This window comes from Ornithorhynchus anatinus, chromosome 17, assembly GCF_004115215.2.
Source record: "Ornithorhynchus anatinus isolate Pmale09 chromosome 17, mOrnAna1.pri.v4, whole genome shotgun sequence".
Classification (NCBI taxonomy): domain Eukaryota; kingdom Metazoa; phylum Chordata; class Mammalia; order Monotremata; family Ornithorhynchidae; genus Ornithorhynchus; species Ornithorhynchus anatinus.
Window position 1 is genome coordinate 43506447 of NC_041744.1, and position 27827 is coordinate 43534273.

The 27827-nt window shown below is 42.5% G+C and overlaps 1 protein-coding gene across 1 annotated transcript in view; it reads left to right on the top strand.

Annotated features, from left to right (window-relative positions):
- LOC103170750 (natural killer cells antigen CD94-like) overlaps positions 1–27827 on the top strand; it is a 91815-nt gene that overhangs the window by 50876 nt on the left and 13112 nt on the right. The gene's annotated exons all lie outside the window — the stretch shown is intronic.

Sequence of the window (27827 nt, forward strand, 5' to 3'; positions counted from 1 at the left end):
GTGTATATTTGCATATATTATTTATTACTCTATGTATTTTGTTAATGATATGCATATATCTATGATTCTATTTATCTTGATGATATTGATGCCAGACTGCTTGTTTTGTTTTGTCTTGTTGTCTGTCTCCCCCATTTAAACTGTGAGCCTGTTGTTGAGTGGGGATTGTCTCTGTTCCCAAATTGTACATTCCAAGCATTTAGTTCAGTGCTTTGCACATAGTAAGCACTCAATCAATACGATTGAATGAATGATTGAATAATGGAGCCAAGAAAATGTATAAACAAACAAGTGAGTGAATGAATAAGCTCATTAAAATGGTGATTTTTAGACTGTGGTCTTTGTGTGGGAAAGGGACTGTATTTGATCTGATTATATGGTCTGTACCTTAGTGTTCAGTTCTGTGCTTGGCACTTAGTAAGCCTTTAACAAATACAGCAATCATTGATGATTGAGAGAGTCCAGGAAATTTTAAGGCTTTGATTTATTCAGTTTTAGCTGGGACTGTCATATCTCTGGTCCTCATTCCATCCATCACCCAAACCCCAGGGCCTTCAATTCTTCTCAGGATCACAGAGTAAAGACCCTCCCTCTGAGATTTGAGTTGAGAACAGGCACAGTGAAACAGTGAGGTCTCTGATGGTTAGACTTCTTGAATGATGCCAGGTTGAAAATAGCCCTGGGATATAGTTAACCCTCAGCTCCTACCCTTGAGCTACTGTTTTAGCAGATGCAAACTTCCCACTTCTGACACGCATCCATTTGACATTCTGTTCAGAATTATTCACACTTCTTTGGTGTGAGAAAAACATGTAGTCAATTGCCTAAGCAGAGTCCTCAAAGAGAACCCATCTGTAGCTGGGTACAGGAGGAGAAAAGAATTGGGTGAGTATGAGGCTTAAAGGAAGATACAGTACCTTGAAGATACAGGTAAAATTCTCCAGGCAGAACTTTTCATATAGTCTTGCTTTTCTGAGTCATGACAATAGCATCTTATTTTTTTCAACGTGACTTTTTTCTCAAAGCCTCTTTAAAATAGTACATCTTCCTGCAAGGAATATTGATACCTGGGCTTCAGTGACCTGAAAAGGTGGGAGGAGGGGTGATGATCACTCTAACAAGTCACAGCTCTCAACCTCCTTGGGATTCTATACCCAAGAGAATCATCTCCCATCACTGGACAGGATTTGGGGCCAAAATACCTTTCCAACACTTTCATATTCTCATCATCATCATCAGTGATATTTGTTGAACACTTACTTTGTTCAAATTTCAGATAATAGAAGCGTGGTCTTGTAGAAGGAAGATGGGCATGGGAATCAGACCTGAGTACTAATCCCAGCTCCACCATTCCTCTGCTGGGTGGCCTTGGGCAAGTCACTTAACTTCTCTGTACCTCAGTTACCTCATCTGTAAAATGGGAATTAAATCCTCCTGCCCTCAGCCTAGATTATGACCCCCATGTGGAAGAGGAACTGTCTCCAATCTGATGAATACAGTGCCTGGAACATAGTAAGCACTTAACAAATACCAATAAAAATAACAAAAAATAACTCACAAACAAAAACAAAAATCAAGTTCAAAGTCAGCCTCAAGTTCAAGGTCAACTCTGGTTAAAAAATGATATTATGATGTTCAAAAGCCCAAATAAGGGATAAGAGAAATAACTACATGAATAAAAATGAGAATGACTTCTTCTTATGTATGCCAAAAGCAAATACAGTCTAAGGTAGAGTCACAAAATATCAGAGCAATTAGGCCTAAAGCTCTGATTCTGGGCTTCATAAAGAGAAATCATACTTCCACTCCACATGATCTTCATTACTGAAGTTCTGCTCAAAATCCTAGGGAGAGGAAAAACTGGGGATGGCTCAGAGGAGAACCACTAAGATGCATAAAGTCTTCAGAAATGAGACCCAGTTGGAAAGGTTGAAGAAAGTCAAATGATTGGTCCTGTACAGATGGAAGAATGAGTGATAGCTTCAAAACAGCCTCCCAACCAAGGAAGAAGCATGGTCTAGTGTAAATAGCCCACGTCTGGGGTGGGGAATCAAGAAACCAAGAAATCAAGACATAACTAGTTTTCCACTCGGATTCCCTCTGAAAGCCTGAACTCTGTCTTTTCTACATCTTAGAGATGGAAAAACATCAGGTCATCTATTCAGAGTTGCATATTCACAATTCATCACAGAAACCGGATGGGAGACCTCAGAAACATAAGAGTAAATTTGCTTCCAGTGAGCAGCAGGTGACCTATGCAGAGATGAAAAATTCCAAGCTTGCTCAGCAACAGCACAGAAAATCTAAGAACTTCCCAGACGAGGACCAGAGAAGCAGGCAACCTAAACAGAAGTAAAAAATGTGAAGCCCTCTCAACACCGGCAACACAGAAGATACAAGGATGTCAAGAACACAGGCCTTGAGAGTGATCAGCAAGTGACCTACACAGACCTCAAACTGCTTAGTCAACCTCAGCTCCAAGGCAGATGTGAGGTTGGACAGAGTAAAGGTATGACAGATTATCTGCACCTTACACTGAAGGCTTTGAATAATAATAACGATAATGTTAATGATTTAATATTTTAATAATAATAATAATAATGTCAAGGATAACTCCTAAGTTATGGGTTTGTATGAAAGGAAGGATGGTGGTGCCATCTACAGTGATGGGAAAGTTAGAGTAAGGACAGCATTTGGTTGGGAAGATTAGGAGTTCTGTTTTAGGCATGTTAAATTTGAGGTAATGGCAGGACATCCAAGTAAAGATGTCTTGAAGGCTCAAGAAATGTGAGAATGCAGAGAGAGGGAGAGAGATCAGGGCAGGAGATGTAGATTTGAGAATCATCCTCCACTTTGCACAACTGAATGAAGAAATCAGTGAGATGAAAGGAAGAATCTTCAAGTGACAGAGTAGAAAACTGATTGGTACTGATTGGTACTTTGATGACTTGCTCCTCGTAAACCATGGAATGACTGTCTTCCCACATGACTCTCACTGGGGCCAAAATTATTGCCTTATTCTGAAACAAGTTTCTCAATCCTAACGTGGGGGATTTAGGCTTGTTCTGGTTCTTGCTCTTTGCTTCCTCTGACCATCATCCTGCTCATCATCTCCTTGGCCCTTTCTGTCAGATTCCCTGTCCCCTCCATGGAGGCTCATCGCTGGGACTCTGGGTATGCTGTGTCTTGGGCTGGTGGGCACCGTGGCCACTATGGCTCTACGGGTTTTCAAGTGTGATCACTTGGAGAATGAAATAATGTGTTGGATAATGATCTGACGTGGAAGTTCTTTACTTTGAAACCACTGACTTTGCAGGGTTTTATGGTTAAATGACCTCTTTCATGCATGAGAAAAATCTGCGGTTAAATCTTTCAGCTCATTAGAGTGATACTAGTGAATCTTCCACTAATGAAATCAGTTTTACTAAAGTAGGTGGCCTGAAAGAGGTAAAGCCTGTTCCAAAGTCTAATCGTATAGTCCCCAGGGTGAAAGGGACTCGAGCAGGTCTCTCATCTTGAAGCAGGGTCTCAGTTACACGAGTTGAAGAAGGAGACCTGTCCTATTTATGAAGTCTGCCAGCTGAGACGACCAGCTGAGACGATCGGACAGGCATCCCCCCTAGTCTGTAAGCTTGTTGTGGGCATGGAATGTGTCTATCAAATCTTTTATATCAAATGTTTCTCCCAGGTGCTTACTACAGTACTCTCCACATAGTAAGCACTGAATAAGTACCATTGAGTAATTAATCCTTTCTGATCAATCCCTATATGCCATTTCCAATTAAACCTGTGGGTAAACATGCTGTCATGGTGACTGTCATTACCTACTGATGTCATTTTCAATCAAGTGGCAAGGTACACCATAGGGAGAAGATACGGTCCCCACCCTCAAGATCTTGCAATTTCTAAGAGCCAGTAGGAGAATCAATACTATTTGTAAAGAGTGTCCAAGAAGACACTTCCAAATTGGTCCTCTGTGCTCACTCCAATAATTTCCATTTTGAATATAATTCAGATCTACCATGGCAGTGACTCCCATTAACTGGTTATGTAATTTTAACTATTGTTGCCATGCTAACCACACAAATAATCCTTGCTATTTCTTTTAACCTTTCCAAATAAGGACTAACAGAAATATTTTCCATATGAGCAGATGAAAGAGGTAGGTAACATTTGTTAGTTGCCCTGGATGTCAGCCTAGTTCAGTTCAGTCAGAGAAATTTCAAATGCCTTTGATGATGATGATAATGGTGGTATCTGTTAAGCCTTTACTATGTGCCATGCTTTGAAATAAGCTTTGGGGTACATACAAGATGGTTAGGTCATACACAGTCCCTTTACAATCATCAGCTTTATTATCTAATCAAAAGAATGTGCCAATATACATAAATCTATACAAATATAATATATACACACATATATGTAAACATATATGTGACATAGATTTATAAGTATATATAATATATACATATTTGTATGTATGTGTGTATGTATATATATAAGCATATGCATACTACTTTAATTATAATAGCAATTGTTGAGATGGTAAATGTAGATAATGATATTTGTGTATGTCCAATAATTAGGAGTGTCAATATCCCACATTTCTGGAAACAGTGGAAAAAAATACAATAGAAACTGTAGAAATCTGAGAAAAACCCTAAGGGTATGAGAAATAAAGAAACAGATTTTCGGCTTGCTGGACAGATATCCACCGAGTGCCATTTAAAGTGGGGAAGTCTCTCCAGAAGAGTGTGTACCAACACCTCAATATGTAAACTACCCCTCGCCAAAAAACTATGGCATCTGGTCCTTAACCAAATGTTAAACATTAGTGTCCTGGTTTCATTCATTAAAGTTTAACATTTGGATAAGAACCAGATGCCATAGTTTTTTTCCTGTACAAAAGTAGCCCTCCACATTAGGCATGAGCCCTCTGAGAGGCAGAGAGTGAGTCCAACCTAATTACCTGGTATCCAATCCAGGCTGGCACATAGTAAGTGTTTAATAAATACTCTTATTGTTTTAATTATTAAAAGTATTAGTATCGTTATCATTATTACTTTGTTGCTCTAAGCATTTTTAAGCATTTATCATACTTAAACACATCAAAGCTAATAACCATTTTAATAATCATTTCCAAAGCACCATCCAATCTTGGAGCTCAAAGTGCTTCTTCATTGTCCTCCACAGACCCCAGTACAGGTAAGTCCTGTCTTTCAGCAACCTTAATGTTTATTATTAGTAGTAATTTGTTGCTCAAAACTATTTTTAATTATTGACCATGTTTAACCACAGCAAAGTTAATAACCATTTAAATAATTTCCATAGCACTGTCCACTCCTGGAGCTCAAAGCACTCCTTCACTGCCCACAACAGGCTCGGGTACAGGTAGGTTCTTTCAGCGACCCTAATATGGTCAGAGATGGAGTTGTAGTGACAGCCCAGAATCCAGGATTTTTCATTTCCAGCCAATTCCTCAGATTCATTCCTGACCTCTGTGTATAAAGATTCATCTCACTCCTCATACCTCCCTTCCTACTGGGATGAAGATGGAGTGGGTTAGTTCAGTAGATGCCAGTAAAATGTTTCACATTGCCCACACACAATTATACCATAACCCATATCTCTGCCAGATTTTCAGAGGAGGGTGGTTCTGATTTCTTCCCGGGATGAGAGAGGATTTGGCTGGGGGTGTGACTCTAAGAACAGTCTAATGATGATACGCTTCTCCCCTCAGGAATTGATATAATTTTTCATCCTAGATTGTTCCTGCTCTCCCTGCCCAGGGAACTGGGTTCAGTTCAGCACGGGTTGTTACCAGTATTCCGCTGAAAAGAAACCTTGGAAGGAGAGTCAGCAGGCCTGCAAGTCCCAGAACGCCACCCTCTTGCACATAGATGGCCTGAGAGAGCTGGTATACGTCCATACCTTATTCACTGATATTAATGTATGTCCCCCTCAGTAGACTGTAAGGTCATCGTGGGCAGGGCACGTCTAACAACTCTGTCGTATTGTGCTATCCCAGGCACTGAGCCGAATATGCTGCACATATGCATGCAGTAAGCACTCAATTAATACCCTTGCTTGAATGAATAATTCATATTCCCTCTCCCTGGATTGGTTGGCTTTAACCGTGGCATCTGTGGGGAAGCTGTTCTGGTTGAAGTAGGAAGAATGTGACTGTCCAGATGTGGGTATCACTGAGGGAGCCAATGAGAAAACTGGATTGGCTTGTGCCTTTCCATGGTGGAGAATTAAATTTCCTTCTGAGTTCCTGATTTCCTACAGAGTTTCTTTAAATTCTTCAAACTTTCTGGGTGGATCGGACTATTCCATACTGGACCTGGTAGTTCTTTGAAGTGGGAAGATGAAACAACTTATACCAGAAATTTGTAAGTCTCTCCTCAGTAGCAGGAGTTATCCTTGACCTGCCCTACTAAACTGCCTATGAACGCTTGGACTCTGGGACAAAGGAGGAACTGTGGGGTCTGAGCCCTGGGTTGGAGTGACAGTCGGACAGGCAGCGATATCATTGGTTTTCTGCATAGCCACGATCGTCTCCAGCCCCAGAGGGGACAGTGCCCTTGATCCCATAAAATTTCCTGTGTCTCTCTCATTCACCCTTTCAGCTTCCAGAGATCAAAGTCTCAAACATCAATTCTGTAGTATAGGGTCCAAACAACATAGACGCAAGGTTCATTAGGTTCCATAAGTAGAACTGAATTCCTCTGGGCATTTCCCACAATGTAAATATCTGTATCTTCTCCCTTGTGCCCCCTACTCCACTGAATTCCCAGTTCAAACATGACATATCATCTTGAAACTGAAAGATTTACTTGGACAATCCCCTGATATTTCTCCCACTTAGATGAACCCCTTCCATGTGCCTCAATTTTCAAAGATAAATTAAAGAGGGCCCTACAACAAGAGGTCACCAGGAAGTCACAACCTTTTTTGATGTGAAATAATTAGTACTCGGTTACGACCTTTGTTAAATCTTTACAATGGGCCAAGTATTGTACTAAGCATTGTAGTAGGTAGAAGCTGTTGGGTCAGATACAATCCATATCCCCCATGGGGCTCATACTCTAGAGAAGAGGGAGAACAGGTATGGAATCCCCATTTCTCAGATGAGGAAACTGAGACACAGAGAAGTTCAGGTGACTTTCCCAAAGTCACACAGCAGGTAAGTAAAATAGCTGGAATTAGGACCCAGGTCTTCTGACTTCTCAGCTCATAATCTTTGTGAAATTTTTATTTTCTTCCTTGAACCTCCCTTTGGACGGTCTCCCTGAGAAATCCCCCATTCAGAAATCTGTGGAATCCCATTGAAAATCACCTGATTCCTGTTTCCTGTGGTTTATCATTTATACATGTCTCTCTGTATTTTGCTAAGAAATTTGGACTTGGCCTGGTTAGACTTAAGGTTAGAAAACATAACTGTGCAGTGGTAGAGAAGCAGTGTGGCTCAGTGGAAAGAGCACGGGCTTTGGAGTCAGAGGTCATGAGTTCGAATCCCAGCTCTGCCATTTGCCAGCTGTGTGACTGTGGGCAAGTCACTTAACTTCTCTGTGCCTCAGTTACCTCATCTGTAAAGTGGGAATCAAGACTGTGAGCCTCACGTGAGACATCCTGATTCCCCTGTGTCTACCCCAGTGCTTAGAACAGTGCTCGGCACATAGTAAGCGCTTAACAAATACCAACATTATTATTATTATTATTTAAAGAGTTAGACACCAGACAGAGAGGCCAGGAGCATTAGGGGAACAGTTGGGCACTCAAAGGTGCCCATTCCACAGGGGAAATCTGGAGTTTGATTTCCCCGTAATTTAACCCTTCACAGTAAGCATTATTTCTGAATGCAGAGGTATGTGAGTGAAATTTCTTCACTTTTTTTCTTTAGTCTCTCTTTCACCAACGAAAGAAAGGGTGGAGATTGTGCATTATATTTAAATGAAAAATCAATAAGTATGGAAGACTGTGCAATTGGGAAACCACATATCTGTGAGCGCCAGGTAGTATAATCTCTTTCTCCGGAATCCAAGGAACCACCACCTCCTGGAGCATCCTCTGCACAGAGACTTAGTGAAATATTGACGAACTCCTCATCGCTTCAGTCTTCAGACACTATTTCTAGGTGTATTTTTTCTGTCTTCCTTGTCTGGCATCACAGAAACCATCTGCACAGCAGCTAGATGGGATTGAAGGAAGCAGATTAAGAGAGAGAGAGAGGCAGAAGCACCACTGACCCCATCACCTTGCAATGTTTTTCATCCCATTAGCACTCCCTCAATCACTAACCTAAATTAAAAAAAACCAAAACTGTAAAGAAATGAATTTCCCAATGGTGGATTATTAAACTATTTGTCATTTTAATAAATTATCCTTCTAGACTATAAGCTCATTGTGGGGAGGGAATGTGTCCATTATATTGTTATATTGTACTCTCACACTTAGTAAAGTGTTTAGCATGCAGTAAATGCTCAATAAATACAACTGATTGAGGAAAGTTTTAATTCATGCCCTACTCTTCCAGGAAGCCCAACCCCAATGAGGGGAAAAGATGACAATTAGTAAAATGGAACCTCACACAACTTCCATAGTTGGGATTAGAACCAGATGTGTTGTCTGTGTTCCTATACATGGGGTCTTTGAAGGATAAAAAGATACTTCAGCCAAGGTAAATTCCAACCCAGTTCTCCAGGAAGGCTGCAGCCTAAACCAAGCATCTTAGACTGTTTGGCCACACTACCGATATTTGATATTATGTAGGGCATTTCTTATGCCAAAAATGGGCTACTCCAGGATCTCTGCTTCAAAGAACTACTGACAATGATAGAGAGACTACTGCTGGGTTTAGAAAATGAGAAAAGGGAAGCATAGAAATGTCATGTTGAATCAGTTCAGGAATGAATCACCAAGGATTAACCTTGGTCCTAGGTCATGTCTGTTCAAATATCCCATCAGTGGGAACTAGTGAAAATGATGATGATGATAATGATGATGATGGAGGATTACACTTAGGGAAAGATCCAGGGAAGCAATTGATGCTGTACAGCAATAGAATCCATGTTTCTGGAGGAGTCACGAGGTGCTGTCTTCCTAGTGGTTAAGGAAGGAAGGCATCACAGCAATTCCATGAACAGAGTCCTTAAACCATCAGATGTCACCGAGCAAGCACATTTATTTTTTGCATTTTTTCTCCCAAATTCAGTAAGCGTAAAATTTCTCAGGCTACAGAAATCATTCCTCCATGGTTCCAGGAGGAAATCTTTTAGGAGAACCCTGGGGTTCCATTTGTAGGAAATGGGATTGAGCAGATAGTAGAGACAGATATCCTGGACAGCTCTTCAATCTTCCTCCCAGTGACTTTCAGCAGGCCTCATCCCTTTAACTCACACTTTCACCATCACCCCTATCAAGTGGAAAAAATGTGACTTGCCTTGCTTCACATTAAGCAACCTGCATACCACTTTCCATTTTCAGTTTCAGATGATTGGCATTTTTCTGTGGGTTTCTCTCTGGATTTTCATGTACTAACCAATATAGAAATGGAATTGAATGGTCTAATTCATGTACCTGAAGACTAAATACCCGTGGGTGACTGTGAATATGATAAACAAGAAACTCATAGACACAGAGAGGATTTCATCAAGAACCTCAGCTTCATGAGTTATTTACATATTCATTCAATAATTATCGATCAGGTACTTACTTATGCACTTACTTATACATTTATATGAGTTTACTGTTATATATATTAACAATAGGAGAATAAAATATGCACCTGCTCTTTCAAATTGCGCTCCTCCAATTCTCTCCTTGATCCCCTCTAGTCTGGCTTTCATCCCTTTCACTCCACAGAAATCGCCCACCCCGAAGTCACCAATGAACTCCTTCCTGCCATATACAAAGACTTCTATTCCATCTTAATCCTCCTTGACCTCTCAGCTGTCTTAGACACTGTAGATCATCCCCCTTTCCCGGAAACATCCAACCTTTAGTTCACTAACACTGTCCTCTCCTGGTTCGCCTCTTATTTTTCAGGCCATTCATTCTCAGTCTTCTGAAAGGGTTTCTCCTCTGCCTCCCACCCCAGAACCTCCTCTAACCTCCCCACTTACTCTGGGGGTCCCTCAAGGTTCACTTCTGGGTCCATTTCCATTCTGCATCTCCACCCACTCCCTTGGAGAACTCATTCGCTCCCACGGCTTCGACCACCACCTCTATGCAGATGATACCCAAATCTGCATCTCCAGCAGATGCAGTTTCACATTTCTTCTTGTCTTCAATACTTCTCTACTTGGATGTCCTCCCATCATCTCAAGATTTACATGTCCAAAACAGCACTCCTTAACTTCCCATCCAAACCTTGTCCTCTCCCTGACTTTCCCATTACTGTAGGCAACATCACCATCGTTCCTGTCTCACAAACCCATAACCTTGGTGTTATCCTTGACTCCCCGCTCTAATTCAACTCACATATTCAATTCCTCAATAAATCCTGTCAGTTGCATCTTCACAGCTTTGCTAAAATCCTCCCTTTCCTCTTCATCCAAACTGCTGCCACATTAATACAATAACTCATCCTATCGTGCATAGATTACCGCATCAGCCTCCTTACTGACTTTCCAGCCTCCTGTCTCTCCCCACTTCAGTCCAAACTTCACTCTGCTATGCAAATCATTTTAACACCAAAAGTGTTCAGTTCATGACTTCCCATTCCTCAGGAACCTCCACGGTGGCTGACCATCACCTTCGCATCAGAAAGAAGCTCCTTACCTCTGTCTTTAAAGCACTCAGCTCGTCCAATCCTACCTCATCTCAGTAATCTCCTCCTACAGCCAAACCCGCACACTTCACTCCTCTAGGGCCAGTTTACTCACTGTGCTCCAATCTCATTTATCCCAGTGCCACACCCTTTCTCCCATCCTCCCTCTAATCTGGAATGCCCTTCCCTTCCACCAAAGCCAGACCACCCAAGCTGTGGCCAGGGCAAAGAAAGCACATGATCTTGCCAGTCATCAAGCCTGGGGAGGGCTCCGCTACTGCAAATCCATTCCTGCTGATCAGAGATGAAACTTCAAAATGAGAATAGGAGAGGCTAGCAGACCATAGTTCTTTACTACTGGACAAAACTGTCAGTGGAGGCCAAGGTTGTTGGCTATCCTTTGGTGTGTCTGTTCCCAAGAAATGATCATGAGAAGCAGTGTGACTCAGTGGAAAGAGCACGTGCTTGGGAGTCAGAGGTCATGGGTTCAAATCCCAGTTCTTCCAACTGTCAGCTGTGTGACTGAGGGCAAGTCACTTAACTTCTCTGTGCCTCAATGACCTCATCTGTAAAATGGGGATAAAGACTGTGAGCGTCACGTAGGACAACCTGATTACCCAGTATCTACCCCAGCACTTAAAACAGTGCTCTGCACATAGTAAGCGCTTAGCAAATGCCAACATTATTATTATTATCTCGACTTTGGACAGGTATACCCAAAAGATTTATTAATTCCAAGGCAGAAAAAGATCTGGTTTATAAAGTTAGAATATAGGTGACCTTGCTGCCTGCAGTGTCTGGTTATTCATCCCTGAATTTATTGCAATAAGGAAACATATACCTCCCTGGAGAGGGACTCAGAACAATAGTAGGTGAGAGAATGTACTGTATCCATATTGGATAAATTGGCAGAGGCATCCAGGGTGGAGAAGCAAAGAGAAGTTTGTCTAAAACACAGACTCCATTAGTGTACATATTTGCTGTTGATTCACTGAAGACTTCTCAGTGATGCAGAGAACAACAGCTTAGGACAGGCTAAGAGCTGAGCTCATGTTTCTGTTAGTTCTGTAATTGCTTTGTGGCTGGAAACAGTTTACTTGGTGGTGAGCGAGACTGTCAGTTCCGACTAAATCTACAAACAGCATTGGCCGGATGGCGGCTGATAGCTGGTCAGCAACACATTAAGGGTGACCAGGAAGCTCTGAAATAGCTTCCAATCTGCTTTTTAATGGGTTGAGTAGAAACTCTTCACAAGGGAGGAAATAATCGCACATCAGGTTCTGAGAAGATTTCCATTTACTCAGCAGGAGCTGTAGCAGGGACAATTTTCAAACCCTTACACACAACCACTGGAACAACCCAGGATAGTGAAGCACATTTTCCTCACAGCCAAACCCTGGACTATCATGGTGACGTAGTGACTCACATTAGCTTCCTTGTGACTTCCTCTTTCAGGAATGTGGGTAAAATTTTATCTGGATTCATGGAATTCCTCATTACACTCCTAAAGATGAAATCCACCCCCCTGGGCAAGGTTTTACAGGGAACCAACTTTATCACCCAACCCCCAAGGGTGGGCAGGAAATGTGTTTTCTATATTACTCAATTACGTGGCTCAGTGGAAAGAGCACGGGCTTTGGGTCAGGGCTCATGAGTTTCGAATCCCAGCTCTGCCACTTGTCGGCTGTGTGACTGTGGGCAAGTCACTTAACTTCTCCGTGCCTCAGTTCCCTCATCTGTAAATGGGGATTAAGACTGTGAGCCCCACGTGGGACAACCTGATTCCCCTATGTCTACCCCAGCGCTTAGAACAGTGCTCGGCACATAGTAAGCGCTTAACAAATACCAACATTATTTTATTATTATTTATATTATGTTATATTATATATGTTATGTTATATTATATTATGTTATGTTATATTATATTATAATATATTATATTATAGTATATTTATTACTCTATATTATTCAAGCCGCTTAGTACAGTGCTCTGCACAATTAAGTGCTCAATAAATACTATTGAATGAATATATGGTTTGTATTGTACTCTCCCAAGCACTTAGTACAGTGTTTCACACCCAGGTAAGTGCTCAGTAAAATGCAATTGACTGACTAGTTCCCACCCACAAATTGAACTCTGTGGAATCCAGCTAATCAACACTGCCTGCCTCAGGTTCAGCGTGGCTCTTGGAAAGAGCACGGGCTTTGGAGTCAGGGCTCATGGAGTTCGAATCCCAGCTCTGCCACTTGTCAGCTGTGTGACTGTGGGAAGTCCGTTAACTTCTCTGTGCCTCAGTTCCCTCATCTGTAAATGGGGATTAAGACTGTGAGCCCACATGGGACAACCTGATTCCCCTGTGTCTACCCCAGCGCTTAGAACAGTGCTCTGCACATAGTAAGCGCTTAACAAATACCAACATTATTTATTATGAAATACCTAGGCACTTTTCCTCATCTGGTAGAGGAATTGCTTTCTTTCTTAACTTCAGGAAGGGAACTTGATTTCTCCCACTGGCATCCAGCTGAGGAAGTTAGAGGCTCTCAGAGAAATTCTTCAAGGAGTAACTAGACTGGGGAGTGATGTACAGCTCACAATCACATAGTGTACAGTAAGAGAATCTTGTTCATTGATAAAGAGGTCAAACTTCCATTGATTTGAACATAAATGACATCATTCCATTCTCCAATTGTTAATTTCCATCGATCTTTAACACCATTTTTGGGCCTTTAAGGGGTTGCGTTTAACTTAACATTTATTTTGTGCAAATTACCACATCCTTTGCTTAAAGATGAATAAAATATTTTGACGCTCACTCTATATATTTATATGTATAATGATTGTGTCTCTATATACTGAGGAATTTTAATGTATTCACATCTATAAATAAATATTTTCATAATATAACGATAATGATGGTATTTGTTAAGCACTTACTATGTGCCAAACACTGTGCTAAGCACTGGGTAGATGCAAGGGAATCAGCTTGTCCCCCGTGGGACTCAGTGTCTTAATCCCCATTTTACAGATAGGTACTGAGGCTCAGAGAAGTTAAGTGACTTTCCCAAAGTCACCACAGCCGACAAGTGTCAGAGTTGGGGTTAGAACCCATGTTCTCTGACTCCCAAGAATGTTACCCATATATATATTGGGTATATAGCAGAAAAGAATTAGATGTTTTGCATTCTGCCCAGACTCAGGACCCAGGTCTTGGGAAGGGTGAGCGAGCTGAACCCCAATACTTCACGTGCCTTCTGAGGGTTCAGAATTTAAGTTATGGGGTTTTGGTTGGTGGCATCCTGTGGGGACTTTCTCAGATGAAATAGACTGCCCTAAAAAAAAATCACAAATGTTGGGCAATAAATAGGAAAGGACACCAACGATCCTGAAGTAAAAACCCCAGAGTGAGATCAAAGTGGGTATAGGCCACAGAGGGTAAAGGCAACTTACTCACAGTCATTCAGATCAGAATGAAGATTCTTTCTTTCTCTCCATTCCTCTGCCTCTCTTTTTTGTTGCCTTCAACCCCTTACCTTACTAATCCTCAACCACCTCAGTTTCCCCTGCTTTCAAGAAGGACTGTAACCTTGCTTTGTATCTCACTCTTCTACCTCTCTGCCTATTACAGTGATTTCCATTTTTCTTTCCTGTTTTTAAAGAGCCAGTTGGGGAGAAGTGGGAGGAATGGACCAGACCAATGATAATAATGAATGATGATGAAAGCATTTATGAAGCACACTTATATGCTAAATCCTGAGGTAGTCATGAGGCTATGGGATTAGTCAGAGTCCCTGTCTCACATGAGCACATAATCTGCATTATCCTTATTTTACAGATGAGAAAACTGAGGCCCAGTGGGGTTGAATGACTTGCCAAGGTCACACAGCAAGCCAAGTGGCAGAGGTTGGGACTAGAGCATCTTCAACTCAGGTATGATTGAGATTGGAAAAACTCAGATCACAAACAGAATTTCTTTCTGTGGCACGATTCCAGTGCCCAGATAACCTGAACTCTTCTGCTTTCATTCTGGAATAGAAGTCTCACCTCCTGCATCCTAACTTTCGACAGCTTCAGGGTGGCCTCAATGATAATTTTAATCCCACGCCCTGCGTCTTGCCTTCTGCTTTGACCTCTGGCAGGTTGATTTACTTCTCTATGATTCAGCTTCCTCATCTATAAAGTTGGGATTAAAAAGCTGTTCTCCCTACATGGGACAGTGAAAATTTGACCCGGTTATCTTGAATCTACTCCACTGTTTAATATAGCACTTGGAAAATAATAAGCCCTTGACCCATATCACACATTGCCCTTGTCTGTTTGGTTTACACAGTTTCCATGAGTGAAGCCAGACACTATACATGCATGATGTAGAATTTCCACATTCCATGACTGCCATGGTCCTGATGTTCACAGGAATGAATGTCAGGACCTCACTGTTCCTCTCTGAGAAATGTTAATAAATGATTGTGAAGAGAAGAAAAAAAATGTCAAAGACCAATGTTCATGAAAAAATACAGCTGGATGTAAGTGAAGGGTAAGGTGCACTTAAAACATATGCATGGCTAAAATGATGATGATGATGGTATTTGTTAAGCTCTTACTATTTGCCAAGCACTGTTCTAAGCCTGGGGTAGATAGAAGGTATTCAGGATGTTCCCCATGGGGGTCCCAGTCTTAATCCCCATTTTACAGATGAGGTAGCTGAGGCACAGAGAACTTAAGTGACTAACCCAAAGTCACACAGCTGATAAGTGACAGAGTTGGGATTCAAACTCACAACCTCTGACTCCCAAACCCGGGTTCTTTCTACTGAGCCACACTGCTTCTAAAACCCATACCTATCTGTCTAGTGGACTTTGTAACATCTAAAGAGAGAAAGGAAGCCTCTTGATCTGGGTCCCACTAGACTTACTCATCCATAGCTGAGGACCGCGATATTTGTTGTTGTTTTTGTTAAGTTTTACCAATTATCAAATGCTGTACTAGGTACTGGGGTAGGTATGTGGTAATCAGGTCAGACACAGTCCTTATCCCAGTGGGCCTCATTGCCTGAGTAAGAGGGAGAACAGAAGTTAAATCGCCATTTTACAGATGAAGAAACTGAGGCACAGAGAAGTGACTTACCCAACGTCACACAACAGACAAAGTTGGAATTGGAATCCAGTCCTTTGACTTCCAGGCCACTGCCCTTTCTTCCTGGCCACAACCCTAGTTTTGTGTCCTACACAGTCCCCAGAAGGCATCCCCCAGGCTCTGTTGACGAGGTCTCCATTGGCAAAGAACGGTAGAAAACACTGAATGTCTGTGCTTTTAGTTGGCCAGTGAGAGCTTGAAACCCCTTTCTCTGTGAATTAACCAGAGGAAGCCAATCACTTTGTGAAAATAAACTTCTGACTCTACTTGCAATTGAACGATCCAAGGCCTGTCTGACTCGGCAGCCAACTCTAGAGGTCAGCCATTGCAGAAGAGAATTAGATTGAGCTCCGGCACACCGAGGGTTATATATTTCATTCCAAGCACTTAGAACAGTGCTCTTCACCCATTAAGTGCTCAAAAAATATCACTGAATGGAATAATTCCCTGGAAGAGAGAGCTGCGGTGCTCAGGCTTCCCAGCAGCAATATGGTCTACTGGGAAGAGCATGGTTTGGGGGTCAGAGAACCTGGGTTCTAATCCCAGCTCCTTTCTTGTCTGCTGCGTGATCCTGGGCAAGTCCTTTGTGTCTCAGTGTACTTATCCATTAAAGAGGGTACTATTACTTTTCTACCTCCTATTTAAACTGTGAACCTCATATGGGGTAGGGACGGGATCCGAACTGATTATCTTCTATTTATCTCAGCACTTAGTAAGTGCTTAGCAAATGCCTCAGTTACAGGGATTATTATTCCTGGGGTCTGAGCTGATGGTGAATTCCATAGAATCAAAGAGTGAAACTGCAGCAGCTGACAAATTTCAATGGTCACCTAACATTATCAGCCAGCAAATGGAACAATGGCAAATCTGCCAAGGGGAGCCTGGAGCTTTCTGTTCTCTGAGAATCTGCCTCCCCTAATCTGCCTCAGAAAATGGGGGAGGCTGCCAGCTTCAGGCTGATCCAGGTGAGTAAGTGGAAAGAGGGCTCTTTGCTATTCCTCTCCTATTAGCGGAATGCCATGCCAAGGTTTAAACCCCAGTGGAGAACTCATCCCTTCGGAGAAATACATTTGAACCTTATCTGCAACAGAGAGGGAAACTTTACACTGTTACAATACTACCCTTGTCAGTCTGCCCTCGCTCCCTGCTGGGCTCAAATCGCACAGCATCATGGGACTTTCCTGTGTGGTTTCAGCAAGACCATTGAATAGTAAATGATTTCTCTTCCCTGGACTCATTCAGCCAATGTCTAACAGAAATAGCAGTTTGTCTCTCTGTCCTGGATATATCAGGCCTTTCCAGACCATCTCCAGGATGACAAGTCCTCCCAGTGGACGTTCGGGCGTCGGAACAGGTACCGCTGATAAAAAATCATACTCTTCTCCTTGTGAAGGTAGAAAGTGTGCCTGCTTCTGTTCCTGGTAGAGAATATGGTAATGCGATTAGAACCCCAGGACCTCCTAAACAAGGGGAGAGCTTGGGGAGAATTGTTTCAAAGGAATACGCTGTTGGTCTAGAGCATTAGGATTTGGGAAATAGTCATGTTCCATCTTTTAGTTGCAGTTCAAGGCACGTTAGGCTGAGAAAGCGTTCTTTATGAAGAGGAGTTAAAATATATTTAAGTTTACCTGTGTATTTTTAAGATTTTAGATTAAGAGAAACAATTTTCAGCAGGCTATCATTATTGTCTTCAGGTCTGAGGAATAGCACAATGCAAGACAGCTCATGACTTTCAGTGGAGTTGAAAGTGTTGAGGAGAACAGGCTGTGCATCTGGGCCTCAGTGTTACCTTTCCAGAATTTGAACTTATTTCAAATAAGAGCTTAGGTCAGGTCGTGGAGGAGGAATGGGAGGAAACAGGAGAAAGCTCAGAGGATGACAGGTCAGATTACGCGGGATGTCCAGGAACCAAGACCCGAGGAATGACTCCGAAAGGAGCCGGCGTCCCCGATCAGCAAAGCCAGAGAGCATCTCATTTCGGTCCAACTGAGTTTTCGTCGAGGAAGGAAAGATTCCCAGAAGATCCTAGGTTCCATATAGTTGTTTTATCCCCTCAGTTGAATAGAATATTAATCCTCAAAAGATCCAATTATAAAATAATTATTATTCAATCAGTGAATCAATCAACATTATTTATTGTGCACCTACTCTAAGTAGACCTGTAGAGCAAGGACAAAAGATGTTAATGGACACAGTTCCCAACTCATGAAGCTGCGCTTCTAGAAGGTCGCTCATATGCATCATGCAGATTGAAATTATTTACAGCAAATTAAAGACAAGTGATAAAAATACAACTGGGATATATAAATGTAAGGAAACATAGTGCCTGGCACATTGTAAGTGCTTAACAAATGTCATGAAAAAGGAAGGTTAAAGGCAATAATTAAGTGAAAGATTATGTATAGTACATAGATTGACAAATGAATGCTAAGGCTGGCTGCGAGAACAGTGGTAAAGTGGATGTTGGGGTGATGTGTAATGGGATTGTGAAATTTTAAGACCTTTCAATTCCAAAACATATGGAATTTCTGGTGGGCTTTGAAGATGTGCAGAGTTTGCTCTGACAGATTCAAAGAGATCCAAACAGGGGGAAGGGCTCGAGCCCAGTAAGGTAGTGACCTTGTGAGGACAGGAGAGCCAGAGATGAAGAGAGCATCTATGTGAAATGGGGAAAATTGGTGGACAGTGGAGATGGACAGGGTGTCAAGCTAAAAGAGAGGAAAATGGGTCAGTGGTGCAACGCCGTAGCGGGAGAGCTTCCTCTCTAGACTGTACGGTTCTTGTGAGCAGGGAATATGTCTACCAGCTCTGTTAAATTGTACTCTCCCAAGGGCTTGGGATAGTGCTCTGCACATAATAAATGCTCAGTAAATATGATTCATTGATTGACTGAGGGGCAAAGCAGAAATCTACACAAATGTCTGTATCATGATTTTTTTTCTCATCTCAGTCGCCGTCTGGCTCTTGTAGAAGTTTGTTCTCTGGTGCTAATCGTCAGTCAATGATAACCCATATTTTTCACCTGTTATTCACAGACCCTTTGCCTGAGTCTACTGTTTTCTCATCCCCGATGCCGCTGAAGAAGGGAAGGCAGAAATGTCTAAAATTGGAGGTTTCACCTTTGTACAACAGCTTGTTATTCTCACATCCCATCACTGGAGAACCCCTGCAAAGGAAATAAATGACAGGAGTGTTTTAAGTGCTTACTATTGGGCTAATATTTGACTTAACAATTGGGTAGATAATCGAGAACTGACACAGGCCCTGTCCCCAGCTGGGGCTCGCTGCCGGAGGGTGAGGGCGAGAGCGGGTATTTAGGTGCCCATTTTACAGATGAGGAAACACAGAACACTCTTAGATATTGGGAATTTAGATGACTTGCCGCATGCCCCAAGGTCACATAAACAGGTAAGTGGCACAGCCAGGATTAGAACTCAGGTGTCCAGATTCCGTTTCCTCTGCTCTTTCCCCCAGACTGTTGTGCCTCTCCAAGAAAGGTTAAAAGTTCCATGTGTCCCAAACTTTCGGGGGGTCACTGTGCTGTGTCATTTCTTCATTAAGCCCGGATTACTCTTTGTTTCTCTCCCTTTCAGACTCTCCCTTTTCCCCCTGGCGGATCTTCTGCGGTGACTTGGGGCTGCTCTTTCTGGTGCTACTTGTGTCCCATCCAGCTTCTGCAAAGAAAATTGTAAGTGTTGAGGTAAAGAACCATTAATAATTCGGGGCTGTTGATCATTTCATCATTGCTGAGGATCAATGAGGACAGTCAGCAACAATATTTGAGAGAAGAAGCCACCTTTCCTGTCCTTCAGGGGGTCAATAATAAGGTGACCCCTTCCTCATTCCTTGGATCCTTTTCATCTTAATTCCACTGGTGACTCAGGGCAGAGGACGTTTGACTCTCACACATTGTTTGAAGGGGTATCTTCCATCCACACCTCCTACCGCTCATGGAATGGATGTCTGGATTAGGAAGGGGGTGTGATATGAAGGAGGTTAAATGGTGCATTGTTTGACAGGCTATGGAATGATGGAGAAGAACTGAAGTAAAGTCTGGAAATAGAGAAGGAAATGAATTGTTCCATATAGTGACTGAGTTTGGGCAGTAGACCGATAGGAGGAATTAGCAGCAGTGACAATTTGGGGAGGCAGCTTCAAATAAGTGTTGAGGCTATTGGGAATCCACCTGATGTTGAATCCAGCTGATGTTTTTAATGATTAAGGATGTGAGGAAAAAGGGAAAATGTGGCAAGAGCAGGACAGAGGTCAAAATAAAAAGTGCAGGTAAAAGAGCAAAAATAAGGTATATGTTCTGCTTTCAATATCCACTATGCACCTGTACCTCTCTCTCTTTATCTCTTCATTTCCACTTCATTTCTCTTTCATGTTCTTTTGCACACTGTCTCTCTCTCTCTCTCTCTCTCCATTTTTTTCTCCTTAATTGTTTGTGTGTGAATTTATTCTATATAGAGATGATATGTACACCAAGAGACTTGGATGCAGGTGTTTAAACATGCTTCTGCTTCTACAGGAAACTTTTCCAACTGAACTGACTTGGTGTGTTACCCACTGTACTAGGAACAGGCATTTCCTTTACACAGAGCTGAGTCCTAGAGATGTGGTGTCTGCCTTACAAGCCCCTAACCTTGGCATTTCCCTGAACACCTTCCCTCCTCAAATCTTGAGAATCCATTTCATGCAGCCCACTGTATGAGGCACAGGGGGATGACAGAACAACCAAGTGACGCATTCCAGGTCAACAAGGAAGTCAAATTCTAATGGGGAAGACACACTTGAAATGAAAGCCATCAAAAATAAATGAATAAAGCTGGTATGTATAATTGAAAATCAATTGGAAAACTTTGAAGTCCCTTGTCGTTATCCTGAGGCCCATCAGCCTGGAATTAAAGATGGAAGGAACGCCTAAAGAAAAGCAAATAATGTGTCAGCTGTACACACAGTGAAGATTCAATTCTACAGAAACAGAACTGTGAATTCTGTTTCTTAGGCATCCCAGTGACCGGATGCAACAGTAGACAAGAAATTATACAGAAATTATAGAAGAAATTATAGACCAGCTGTGTTTGCTCTGCTGAAGAAATGAGCAACATTTTCCAGCAAAAAGCTTTATAAATGTCATGAGGAAAGGAAATGTCAGTGAAAGCAGAATCAAGAATCCAATCAATATGGCAGCTCACAAAAGACAGTGTTTGTATGGGGTCATTGTGGCAGGACTCTAGGTTTTCTATTGACCTTTTCATCCACACAGGCAAAAATGGGTATAGTTTTCCTCAGTAAATTTTATTTGAGCACTAAGTATAAATATACATATACACACAGATATATATGTGTATGTGTGTGTGTGTGTGTGTGTGTGCATACAGATTTATGGGAATAGGTATACTTATATGTATAATTTTTTTCTCTTTTTTATGATAGTTTTATGCCATACACCTTTTGAAATAAAGATAAAGGATAACTTTTGAAGACAACAAATGAGAAACAGAAAGCAAAATGATCTATGGAAGCAAGAGACAGAAGAGAGATGATGGGAAGTGGATAAGGGAAAATGAAAAAAATAATTCTCTTGTCATTAGAAAGAACCGATTTTAGGAGTTTCCCTGAAATCCAGGGCCACCTGAGTTTCAGAATAATGCATACTAGTCTAGTTTATAATTTTTTATTGTTCTTCTCTTCATAATATTGTAAAGTTCATTGGGATGACTAGCTATTTTACTGTCTTCCATGGCTGGTTACACACAGTAAGAGCCTAATGGGTTAGAGGTGGAAAAAGGGTCAGTGTCAGGATTCTCATCCAGTCCCTTAATTTCCTATAAACACTGGTTTGCTTCTAATCAATAATGTCAACATTGCAATCATCTAACTCTGCTGATCCTACTTCTTAGTAATCTGAAAAAGGAGCTCCTCCAAGCAGTTGGGAGCAGGAAGGGTCGGCACAAGCACTGTGCAGTCCCGGCAGCCATTCCTGGACGGAGTTTGGAGATGGAAAAGGCTTTGTCTGTCAACACATGTACAAGGGTGAAGTTGGGTTCCAGAGCCTCAGAGGTCCAAGCCTTCGTTTCTTCCCTGGAAGATACTTCCTGATCAACAAACTTTCAGACAGCTGGAATGGATTTATCAATGAGGTCCCAGTAGTGAATGGTCCGTGAGCCACCTGTCTTGATAGGAACAGGTAACTCTTTCATTCATTCATTCATTCAATAGTATTTATTGAGCGCTTACTATGTGCAGAGCACTGTACTAAGCGCTTGGGATGAACAAGTCGGCAACAGATAGAGACAGTCCCTGCCGTTTGACGGGCTTACAGTCTAATCGGGGGAGACGGACAGACAAGAACAATGGCACTAAACGCGTCAAGGGGAAGAACATCTCGTAAAAACTCTTCCTCATCCCCATTTTCCACAGCAGTGAATGGGTCTGTACCCAAGAGGAAACCATGAGGCCTGATCTGTGATTGCATGAGCTGCCTTTAGCAGGGAGACATTTTGGGCGGCCTTGACCTACTTGTCTGCACTGGTGGGTGGGATCTCTCCCATCTTGCTGTTGGAGAGAAGGAGAGGAGACAAAGTCAGATACAGAGTGGATCCCATTATTTAGGTGTGTGTGGAAATGAGTTTCAGTCAAACAGTCAGTGATAAGCATTGATGCCAGTTTGGTGCAGATCACTGTCCTAAGCACTTTGGAATGAACCCAGAAGCTAAACAGTCTTTGCCCTCATATAGAGCCACTCAGAAAAAGAATATTCACAGATAACACTTCACAAATTATTCACAAATCATTCTCCAGAAGCAGCATAGCCTAAAGCTTAGAGCATGGGCCTGGAAATCAGAGGACTGGGATCTAATCCTGGAACTGTCATTTGCTTCTGGGGGACTTTGGACAAATCATGTAACTTCTCTGTGCCTCAGTTTCTTCACCTGTGAAATGGGGACTCAATACCTGTTCTCCCTCCCCAAGACTGTGAGCAGGGACAGTGTCTGATCTGATTATCTAATATCTAGGCACAAGTAAGTGCTTAACAAATACCAAAGTTATCAGTATTAAATGTTGGGGCATTCCAGGAGGACAGATAAAGATAGAATTGCAATAGTCAGAGAATGGAAGATAAAATAGATGAGTAATTGGGGGTGTTTAAATAGGTAAAGTGTGATGAAGATAAATATACTCCTAAATTGTTCTTTGGTTGGTGTGTCTTGGGTGCGTTGAATGGAGAATTCAAAAGAATTTGATACACGGCCAACCCCAGCCCACGCCTATTACTGGTTATTTTATGTCTCTCAAAGCTGCTTTTCACCTAGCAAGTTTCTCCTTTGATGTGGTTTTGTGTTTGCCTGCCAAAGGGTGACTAGTTGATCTGACACCAAGTTGATCAGTCATGTGGCCCAACCTCTCAAGCACGAGCATCGAGGGAGCGTGTTTTGCAATTGATCCTCAGTACAGCTCTTCTGTTTGCGTCAGAAACTAAGGGGGTCTCCTGGCCTAATGTGGCATTAAGTGATTAGTGGATTTATGTGTTCTTCTCTGTATCATAATGACAGTGATAATGACAAAATATAGTATTGATAATAATAATGATTGTGACATTTCTTAAGCACTTGCTAACATGAGGCCCGACTGCGATCTTTTCAGGCACTGCAGACAAGTCCTAAGTGAAAACTCTCCTTGCCGCCATCTTATATCATGAGTCCCAACTGAGATGTTTGTCCTGCCTGGCCTCCCCCAGGTTGCTAAACAGTCACCTCCCCCAGATTCTTGGTACTTTGGGGCGGATCCATAGATTCACCTCCCTCACTTGGCAGCCCTAATTAACTGGGAGCTCCTAGTGGGCTCAGGCACTCGCTGACAAGGTCATGGGTTCCAATCCCAGCTCTGCCACTTAACTGCTATGTAGCCTTGGGCAAGTCACTTAACTTCTCTGTGCCTCAGTTACCTCACTCGTAAAATGGGGATAGGGACTATGTCCATTCTGATTTGCTTATATCCACCCCCAGCGCTTAGTATAGTGGCTGGCAAATGGTAAGTACTTAACAAATACCATAATTATTATATTATTGAGTTCCAAGTGAAACTAAACCACCATTATATACAAAGGAAAGTGCTTGGCTCAGTGGAAAGAGCCCGGGCGGGGAGTCAGAAGTCATGGGTTCGAATTCCGACCACCAATTATCAGCTGAGTGACTTTAGGGCAAGTCACTTCACTTCTCTGTGCCTCAGCTACATCATCTATAAAATGGGGATTAAGACTGTGAGCCCCACATGGGTCAACCTGATTTCCTTGTAATCCCCCTAGCGCTTAGAAGAGTGCTTGGCATATAGTAAGCGCTTAAATACTATCATTATTATTATTATTATTATTCCATGCTTAGCCTAATCACAAGGGGTAAATGTGTACATGCACATTAGATCATGTGCACACAAACACACACACCTATTATCTACCCATCTGACTGTTTTCCCCAGGTTTGTACAGATGGGCCCTCATCAGAGGAGTTGAACAAAGTCCGGCTCCCGCAGCATGTCTTCCTGGTTCAAGTCTTAGGTGTTTCCCGGCAGCCACAGTGTGTGTCTCAGTGTGTTTCTTAGGTAGTTTTGCCTCGGGCCAAGGAAACCATTCTTTCCCCCTTTTATCAGTTGCTTCAGGGGGAGTTGAAGCAGGGTGTTGATTCACTCATTCAAATGTCTGCTGTCTCAGATTGTTACCAGGTGAAGCCGGGGGGGGGGGGGGGGATGACTACCCGCTCCCCTGGCTCCTACCCCCAGGCTCATCCCACAGTCTTTCTCCTGCCGGACAGCAGGGCAAATTCAGTTCCTCCTCAAACTCCTCTGCAAGACAATTTGGTTTCCCCTCAAATTTCTTCAGCAATTCAAGTCCTCCTCAATCTTCTCGGCAAGACAATTCAGTTTCTCAAATTCATCCTTCGTCACTGTCACTGACAGGGTCAAAGAACAATCTCTTATGAAATGGTTCTGCATTCCAAGATGAATAATGATAATAATGGTGATGGTATTTGTTAAGCACTTATTATGTGCCAGTCACTGTTTTAAGAACTGGAATAGATACAAGGCTATCAGGTTGTCGCACATGGGGCTCGCAGTTTTAATCCCCATCTTACAGAGGAGGTAACTGAGTCACAGAGAAGTTTAGTCACTTACCCAAAGTCACACAGCTGACACTCACCACACTTACTATGGGCTAAGCACTCTACTAAGCACAGGGATAGATCCAAGCTGATCAGACATCTTCATCTCATTCGGGACTGCTTGGGTCGTAGTCTTGATTGCTTCCTGGCCTTGACCACTGATCACCGGTTGAGTCAATTGTCACTGTCTGATTGTGACTGAATATCCCACCGAGCAGGAATTGCAAATTTTTTCATTGATTTCCTAGTGCTGAAGTGGATGACCAGCTGGTTGTGGCTGGCCGGCATCAACAATATTGCAGAAGCGAATAGTTTCGAGGATCGCTTTCTCTCCTTTCCCTGAATTGAATGAGCATGGCAGCCCACCAGAAGGATACATTAATGATGTGGCTTCTGTTCAGTCATAAGGCTGCATCACTCTCACATTGCTGCCCAGCCATCTGCACCTCTGCCTGCCCCCATCACCCCCAGCCCCCTGCCTCAGGACTTTGGCAGGAAGACTCTGGACCAAGAAGCTGCACAAAGCAATAGTTTTTAGTGATGGCAGTTTGCAGAGCACCGCGGTCCCTCCCTCATCCCTGTCAGTCCTGTTCCTTCAGTGTGCAACGAGCAGAAGGCAGGCAGGAGTGCAGCTCGTTGCCAAGGAGGACAAGAGTTGAAATTGCGGAACATATTTACGACTGTAGCCAACACAGGGCCCTGACTATGCTGTTCCAAAGGGTCATAAACCAGCAGCTGCCTCATCGACATCAGAAGCAGAGAACACCTCGCCATCAGCACCTTCAGAAGCAGATAGAATCTCACCATCAACAATGCTGTCTCCATACTGAAGCCTGGCTGTATATTTTACATTTTGAATAGACAGGGGTATGTGTAGACAAAAGATACATCTGTGAACCCAGATTCTTCAAGTCTCTCTCATTGGAACCCAGAGAAGACAAAACCTTTGACAACCATAACCAAAGAGACTCACTGCGGATGGAGCCAAAGGCATTTTGCTGAATTCCAGTTTGCAGGCTCGTAAAGATGTTCACTTTATGGCTCGCCTTAAAGTAAAATCAGAAGGTTGATTCTTGAGGAATGAGGCAAAAAGGACCAGACCAAGGAACTGTAGAGCTACCGGGGCCCTTCATTCAGCTGGACCACCATCGATCCATCAGAGGTCCCTCACAGTGACTGGCAATGATGACCTAGTCCATTAAGGATTTCAGTACAGAAACAATTAGGTACATCAACTTCCTAGAACCCTCAAATCTAATCCAGGAGACCACAGGCACACTCAACTTCAAGTGCTTCCTCATCTTTCATCCTACTCACTAATAAACACTCTCTTTGAGAAATGTTTGATGAAATCACTATCATTTAACCTTTGACCACTGGCTTCTGTAAGCCACCTTTTCTTCAAAAGTTCCATGTGGAACTTGAAAGAAAGACATAAAACTTTATCTTCCACTCCCAGGTCCCATGAATGGAAAATAAATGTCTCATAGATAATATATCACTAAAAATAAAACTGCTCATTCAATAGTTCTTCACATTTTAGCTAGCTAATGGAGCTGGAACTGTTTCTGCATTTCTCCTGGATCTGATTTACTGCAACGATAATTTCTATTAAGATAATTTGTTCACTAAAGTCTCTACGTATTTAATCCCCAAAATACGTTTTCAATGATATTTTCCAATGGTCAATGCAGATAGACTCTGGTTATGTTGTGGTAGGGGTCCATCTCTGAGGGGAGGATGTCTTCTTAGGATAATACTGAAATATTCCTGCCACCTCTCCAGGTCTTCCTTCCACCCTGCCTGTCATGCATGAGTCTGGAGCCATCATCACTCTCCAGAGTTGCTAAGACTGTTTACCAGGCCATATAATTTTCTTTTACTTTACTTTAGGACTTGCAGAAATCTTGATGGAGATCCGCATTGTGTTAGAAGCAGCAAGGCCTAGTGGGTAGAGCACAGGCCTAGGAGACAGAAGGTCATGGGTCCTAATCTCAGTTCCGCCACTTGTCTGCTGTGTGATCTTGGGCTTGTCACTTCACTTCTCTGTGCCTCAGAGAAAATGGGGGTTGAGACTGTGAGCCCCATGAGGGACAGGGTCTCTGTCCAACTCGATTTGCTTGTATCAACCCCAGAACTTACTATAGTGCCTGGCACATAGTAAACACTTAACAAATATCATTATTATTATTATCTCTTCCACTTGGGTGTCCACAAATTGGCTGTTCTAAGTTATCTAAATTTACCATAATTTAGCTTCCTTCTGTTTGAATCATGAGGGGCTTCAAACTTGCATTGATGCATTCATTGCATTCCTGCAAATAAGCTTCTTTATGTCAGAGGAAATGCCTTTGTCCCAATCTCGGTGACGGCCTGATCGATCCCAATATCCTGACTGCCAACCAGCAGCCTGGATCGCAGAAAAATGTCCATCTGTTATTTTTATGGTGGGTTGGACTAAGAGTCCTTTCATCAGAGAAGCATTAGAGAAGCAGCGTGGCTTAGCAGAAAGAGCACGGGCTTGGGAGCCAGAGGTCATGGGTTCTAATCCTGCCTCCGCCACGTGTCAGCTGTATGACTATTGCCATTGTTCTTGTCTGTCCGTCTCCCCCGATTAGACTGTAAGCCCGTCAAACGGCAGGGACTGTCTCTATCTGTTGCCACCTTGTTCATCCCAAGCGCTTAGTACAGTGCTTTGCACATAGTAAGCGCTCAATAAATACTATTGAATGAATGAATGACTTTGGGCAAGTCACAACTT